The 7,911-nt window shown below is 33.8% G+C and overlaps 1 non-coding gene across 1 annotated transcript; it reads right to left on the bottom strand.

The window, feature by feature from the left end:
- Positions 1-398: 398 nt before the first annotated feature.
- Positions 399-505, bottom strand: LOC131156814 (small nucleolar RNA R71). Its single transcript, XR_009137084.1, has one exon. It is a non-coding gene; the product is annotated as a small nucleolar RNA R71 (small nucleolar RNA).
- Positions 506-7,911: the final 7,406 nt, after the last annotated feature.

Here is a 7,911-nt window from a genome sequence, read left to right as displayed (position 1 = left end):
CCACGCTCCCTGCCTACTTTTGGTAGGAGAGCAATCCCTTCGACCTCTTAGGGATTACTTTGTACCTAATGCATACACATCGCCATCCTGCATTCGGTTCCTGGATGTTCAGGTAGCACAATTTGAGACTAAGACTTCAATCATCTCAACGTTGCCCAACTTTCATTGGAATTCCACCAAAAATCCTTATCAGCATCTCGATGAGTTCTTGGAGATTTACTCCACTATCCGCATACCTAATTTTTGTAATGACACCCTTCGTCTTAGGCTTTTCCCATTCTCTCTAAAGGATAAGGGCAAATATCGATTGACGTCCTTAGAGCCAAACTCAGTGACCAACTGGGCCACCATGCAACATAAATTTCTAAAAAAGTATTTCTTAATCGGGAAAACTAACCAGCTACAAAGGGCAATCACAAGTTTCGAACAAATGGATGGGGAATCTTTCTTTGAGACCTGGGAGCGCTTTCAGGACTTGCTCCATAAATGCCCATGTCATCAAGTTCCCAAGTTGCAATTAGTCCAAACTTTGTACGAAGGGTTAACTAAGAGAGATAAGTCCATGGTTGATGCATTATGCGGAGGTACTGTTCTTACAAAGCACGAGAACGAGGCCTGGATTTTCTTTGAAAGTTTGGCTAAAAATTCTCAGCAACACATGGCTGCCACTCATAGACTACCCAATCCACAAGCCAGGACCTAGCCCCTACCCTGCATACCATATCCAAACAATTAGACAAATACTTGTCCTTAGGACTGCAGACAATGGCATGTGCAAAGGTCTGTGCAATCTGCTCCAACCCTTCCTATACATGTTATAATTGCCCTCACACGCATTTCCATCATGAGCTTGTGCAAGAGGAAGTGAAGGACACCCACAATTGGTATGATAAGCCATCCAATGACCCTTATTCGAATACATACAACCTCGCGTGGAAACAACATCCCAACTTCTCCTGGAGGCCACAAGCTCCAGGTTTTCAATCCCAAAGACATCCACAAGCGCCAAATGCTTTGCCTCCATGCCAATACCAAAACTTCTAAAGTCATCCTGATCCAACCCCCAGATCTTCAACTGTTCAGCAGTCGTCTCCCTCGCAGCCCAAGTACGATACATTTTAAGAAATGGTGTTGAGAACCCTTAAGAATAATGAGAGAGGTTGTCAAGCGGGTTAGCAACACCTTCACTCTCAGTCCCAATCCATCGTGAACCTCTTTTCATCACAGTTAAAATGTGTCAACCCGAGAGGTTCGGTCGACTATATTAAAGGTACGATCGACCATATTCATAAGTTTGGTCGACCGTGGCGATTTTGAACTGTTGGTTCAGTCGACCATGGCCAGAGATCGATTGACCATTTTTAACGTTCAGTCGACCAAGGCTATTTTGAACTAATGGTTCAGTCAACCAAGTTGTTGGGGGTCAGACACGTGCTAGTTTAGTCGACCGTGGACAACACGTTCATTTCAGAACGATCGCCGAGTGAAGTCCATACGTTGACTTCTGGTCGATTCGATCGACTAAGGCATTAATAGTGCTAAGGGTTCGGTCAACCGAAGCTTTGACTTTAGTCAACTTCTCAATTCGATCGACCAAGGTCAAAAGACCTTGTGATGGTCGGTCGACCAAGGCAAGTGAAATTCCTATTTTTCTCTTGATCTTGACCTTAACAAAATTTCCCTTTAAATGTATAAGTATGGTTTTTAAGTGAAGGATTTTTTCCATGAAAGATTTTGTGTCCTAAGGTCAACTATGGTCCTTGTCTAGTTCCCTACAGTTGAAACTTTTGAATTAAGCAAAAAATTTGGCATCGTTTGACCGAAGTTTTTGTAAACTTCGTTTTAACCCTAATCTTTGATCCTAACGAATTAGTTATTTAAGAAAAGAGTTTCTGTGAAAAGTGTTGGTCCCTAGGGCAGTCTTTGGTTGTTTAAACTTATTATCCACATCATGCATGTCATGCATTATAGTACAGACCAAATCAAAATAAAAATGCATTTACAATTTAAACAATCTTCTTCTTCTTCTTTGCTCATTCATAGAATGCACCAAATACATATGATCTTGGTTTTTCTTCTGACTTCCAAATATTTTGATCTTATGTGTGCTAAAATTTAAACTTGTTCACATACTTAAACACACATAAGATACTGGTACTTTGTCAACATCAAAATAGAGATCAGACTCAAAAAGTCAATATGCTATTTGTTACAAGGAGTAAGATTAGAAAAATAAATCTCTATATATACCTTATGGATCTCTCCTGCTTTACAACTAATAATTAATCCCAAAACCATGGATTTATTCTTTCTTTGCTCCTTGCTTCTCATGATATCCTCTACAACTACCAGCAATATGTGTGTATGAGAGAGAGAGAGAGAGAGAGAGAGAGAGAGAGAGAGCCTCATAGATCGCATGTTGCACACAAACCTTCCCAAAACAAAAAGACCAATTACTCTGTGCTAACTTGGATCATTCTCCAAAATACCCTGATATTCCCCTCAAAATTATTAGACACATAAGATTTAGCAACCAGCATTCTAGGAGCCCTACATGTAGTAGTAGTAGTAGTAGTAAAATGATTTGTTAGCAATAGTAGTAGTAATAAAACGATTTGCAAAAACATCTACCATAATAGCTAATTTGCTATAGTGACTAGTGGTTTTAAGAAATTTGTTGAATTTTTTTTTTTTTTTTGTTGCTAATTTGAACCCAAAAAAAAAAAAGATACTTTGGAAACCTAAATGCAAAGAGAAAAAATGGACAAATATAAAGAAAAAATTAGTGCTTTTGAATGGTTCAAGTTCATCTAATAGATGAACAAGAGAGGAGACAAAAAATTAATAAAAATGTGTCAATAAATAATGAAAGAAATAAACGAAAGAATGAAATAAGAAAAGTGAGTATTAAATGTTTCAAGAAAATTTAAAGCGAGTTATTTGAGGAAAGTGGAAAAAATTAAATAAATAAGAGTATAGAGATAATTGACAAAAAAAAAATATATAAAGTTGATATTTTTGTGTGAGTTACTACACTTATTATTCATATAATTAAGAGCAGTTGGTAAGATTATAAATGTATATCATTCAATATAGTGAAAATCTAATCAAGATTAATTGTTAAATTAAATTATATATATTCTTAAAAAAACATTTATCTTGAAATTATTATTTCCAAGAAAATATGAAAAAATATTACTTGTGAATGTTCAAACTTCCAAGTACATTGAAAAGATAATAAACATGCAAAAAGAAAGAAGCCAAAATAAGTAAAATGTGTGTCAAGAAAGAATGAAAGAAGTAATAAAAGAATGAAAAGAAGAAATTATCTTTGGAATGATTGAGAAAAATAATTAAAGGTGTTTTCTAAGAAAGGAGAAAAAATAAAAATAAACAAGATGACAAAATAAACAATTGAAAATAAATATCTATTGCACTATTTATAATTATTAAGAGCAATTGTAAATGCTATAAAATTTAAATCATTCAACATAGTAAAAAAAAATACTAAAATCAGGATTAATTATATTAAATAATTTTTAAAAAATGGTTTTGTAACAATTTGTTATTAATTGTTATTATGTTGCAAGGAACAAAGATGCCCTATTCACAGAGCAAAAAATAAATACCCTATCCCTCACGGCATGGCATCGTGGAAACGCATAAACAAATAAGAAGGAATATCGGGAGTTCAATTTCAGGTAGATACACTAACGGAGCCAGCGGTACCTATGGATGATGAGACTTTACTCTATGAGCCAGCGAAGATCGTGGATGGTGAGAGTTCATTCTGTGAGCCAACAGGAACCGTGGATGGTAAGAGTTCTCTATGAGCCAGTGGGGACTGTGGATGGTAATGGAGATATATCCCGAGAGTCGGGTTGGTCAAACGTCCAACTGATACACAGAAGTTGTGTCTGCATCCGGACTTTACCCTAATCAATGAGACCTGGGTGCGGAGGACGTTGATTCGTAGGTTTGGTGCCACATCAGAAGGTCCGAAGGACTCATTGGTGGTTAGAATTCCTAAGTAATCAAAGATAAATAAATAAATAAATACCCTAGGAACATAATTGTTATTATGTTACTAGTTTCAATTACATTCGTAAGATAAGGAACGTGCAAAAGGGGGGGGGGGGAAATAGAGAAAATAAATTAAAACATGTGCCATGAAATAATGAAAGTAATAAAGAAAGGAACAAAAAGTAAAAATTCATCTTTTGAATGTTTCAAAAATTTTAAAAGGCATTTTTTTTTAAGAATAAACAAGAGGACAAAGAACAATTGAAAACGAAAAACCTAAAAGAAAAAGTGTTACTCTTTGTTACAAAGAGTAAGACTGCAAAAATACATGTAGTAGTAGTAAAATGATTTGTTAGCAATAGTAGTAATAATAAAACGATTTGCAAAAACAACTGTCATAATTGCTAATTTGCTATGGTGACCAGTGGTTTTTAGAAATTTGTTGAATTTTTTTTTTTGTTGCTAATTCGAACCCGAAAAAAAAAAAAAAAATACTTTGGAAACCTAAATGCAAAGAGAAAAAATGGACACCCAGTGAAGTAGTTGAAAAATATAAAGAAAAAATAGGGCTTTTGAATGGTTCAAGTTCATTTAACAGATGAACTAGAGAGGAGACAAAAAATTAATAAAATTGTGTCAATAAATAATGAAAGAAATAAATGAAAGAATGAAATAAGAAAAGTGAGTATTAAATGTTTCAATAAAATTTAAAAGCGAGTTATTTGAGGAAAGTGGAAAAAAATGAATAAATAAGAGTATAGAGATAATAGACAAAAAAAAAATTGATATTTTTGTGTGAGTTACTATACTTATTATTCATATAATTAAGAGCAGTTGGTAAGATTATAAATGTATATCATTCAATATAGTGAAAACCTAATCAAGATTAATTGTTATATTAAATTATATATATTCTTAAAAAAAAATTATCTGGAAATTATTATTTCCAAGAAAATATGAAAAAATATTACTTATGAATGTTCAAACTAAAAATATTACTTATGAATGTTCAAACTCCCAAGTACATTGAAAAGATAATAAATATGCAAAAAGAAAGAAGCGAAAATAAATAAAATGTGTGTCAAGAAAGAATGAAAGAAGTAATAAAAGAATGAAAAAAATGTGTGTCAAGAAAGAATGAAAGAAGTAATAAAAGAATGAAAAGAAGAAATTATCTTTGGAATGATTGAGAAAAATAATTAAAGGGTGTTTTCTAAGAAAGGAGAAAAAATAAAAATAAACAAGATGACAAAATAAACAATTGAAAATAAGTATCTATTGCACTATTTATAATTATTAAGAGCAATTGTAAAGGCTATAAAATTTAAATCATTCAACACAGTAAAAAAAATACTGAAATCAGGATTAATGATATTAAATAATTTTTAAAAAATGGTTCTGTAACAATTTGTTATTAATTGTTATTATGTTGCTAGGAACAAAGATGCCCTATTCACAGAGCAAAAAATAAATATCCTAATCTCTCATGGCATGGCACAATGGAAAGGTATCAGCAAATAAGAAAGAATATCGGGAGTTCAATTTTAGGTAGATACACTCACGGACCCAGAGGTATCTATGAATGGTGAAAGTTTACTCTGTGAGCCAGCGGAGACTGTGAATGGTGAGAGTTCGTTCTGTGAGCCAGCAGAACAGTGGATGGTAAGAGTTCTCTGTGAGCCAGCGGGGATCGTGGATGGTAATGGAGATGTGTCTCGAGAGTCGGGTTGGTCGAAAGTCCAATTGATGCACAGAAGTCGTGTCCGCATTCGGACTTTACTCTAATCAATGAGACCTGGGGGCGGATGACGCTGATTCGTAGGTTTGGTGTCGTACCAAAGGGTTCGAAGGACTCATTGGTGGCTGCAGTTCCTATATAATCAAAAATAAATAAAAAAATAAATAAATAAATACCCTAGGAACATAATTGTTATTATGTTACTAGTTTCAATTACATTCATAAGATAAGGAACATGCAAAAGGGGGGAAAAACAGAGAAAATAAATTAAAACATGTGCCATGAAATAATGAAAGTAATAAAGAAAGCAACAAAAAGTAAAAATTCATCTTTTGAATGTTTCAAATAATTTAGAAGGCATTTTTTTTAAGAATAAACAAGAGGACAAAGAACAATTGAAAACGAAAAACCTAAAAGAAAAGGTGTTACACTCTTTGTTACAAAGAGTAAAATTGCAAAAAAAAATCTCTATATATACCTCATGGATCTCTCTTACTCTACAACCCAAAACCATGAATTTCTTCTTTCTTTGCTCCTCCTTGCTTCTCATGATCTATTCTGCAACTGCCAGCAATGGGTGCGTAGGCATAGCTAAATATTACGGTAGCTCTGCTCTCTATAGTAGATTCGTTCGTCATCGACCTTCGAACAAAGGAGCTTCATGAGGTGGTTTTACACACTCAACCATCAGAAGCCCTTCACGAGTTCGTCAGGAAGCTTCGTGAGTTCGTCGTGGACATTTAGCAACAGCAGCTCTTTGCAAGCTCGCTCGAGGCCTTCATGATTCATTTGCTTCGAAGTTCTCGAATTTTTTAGTATTCTGTTATTCTTCTTCTACAGATATGCTTCTTCACGGCTCTGTTATTGCATATTAGGACATTCCATAGTTATACAGGAAATTTTCTGCTTTAGACTAACAAAAGAAGGTAGGACAGTAAGTGAAAAAATTCCTTGTGGCCTTTATTAATCAGAAATTTCATTCTTTTATTCCTGTTGGATTTTGGTGAATACAGACATGGCTTTAACAGTTTAACCAATTGCAGTACCTATCCATGGTTTTATCTAGCTAAATAAGCTTGTTGTATTAAATTGGGTATCTTGGAAGGGAGAATGAATTCTCTTTAGGCTTCAAGTTAATAGTAGGAGATAATATGGAGAGGCCTACTGTATCTTGCTCTCTATCACCCACATTCTCTTTGTTCAGATAAATTTTGCAAAAAAACATGACCAAGAATAGAGATTGTCAGTTTGGCCAAAAAAATGAACAAATTGAACTAATGGAAAGGCCATTTTATGATCAACAATTGTTGTACAAAGTTTGTATTTTCCCACACTACTCCTACATAAATTTTTTAAGCTAGGTTAATCTGCATCATAAGATAATTCAATCCTCCATGAGAAGGAATGCCAGCCACTTTCTCAAATGCAGAGATGAAAAAGAAAATATACATTTTACTTTGGAGTAAAGGGTAAGTAAAGATGTGCATGTGGTTCCAAGCCACACCAATGTACATGCCATGAATGAATTCCAAAAGAGAACATATGCCAAACAGATAAGACATTATCAATGTCCATGACCATGCGGTATAATTGCATTTTTTCCACCTGTTGAGTTGGGTTGCTGCAGAAGGATTAGATGTACTACAAGGCTGCAAATTCTTAGCATCAGCAAGACTGTTGATGTATATGCATGTCTGTATTTGTATGTAGTACGTGTACAAATTCTTTATGGTATATATATTTAAATGTAAGTTTGTATCTGTATGTAGTACATGTACATGGTCTCTTTCAGAGTTTCAGGATACTTTTAAAGACTATCGAGTCTGATTCTAAAGTTATATCAATATTGAAATTTCTTTTCATTCTTACGTATAAATTTTTTTTGACAGAACCAAGAACTATATTAAATATTAATATGTCCATGACTCCACGGCAATGGTATGAGGTGATGGTTGGATTATGGTCGTTTTCTGTTCTTTCTTTATATGCATAATGACAACTTTTTGACTTGGTCAGTCAAATTTCAATATAAATATTGTGGTCGTTTGATTCATTTCATTATGTTTAATATAGATATAAAATGGAAATATTTAATCCCATTTTTCTATTTTTTGTAGTGCATTATAAGGATTAGGAGAAAAAAATGTCTC

This window comes from Malania oleifera, chromosome 5, assembly GCF_029873635.1.
Source record: "Malania oleifera isolate guangnan ecotype guangnan chromosome 5, ASM2987363v1, whole genome shotgun sequence".
NCBI lineage: Eukaryota > Viridiplantae > Streptophyta > Magnoliopsida > Santalales > Ximeniaceae > Malania > Malania oleifera.
This window is presented reverse-complemented; position numbering and strand designations above follow the sequence as displayed.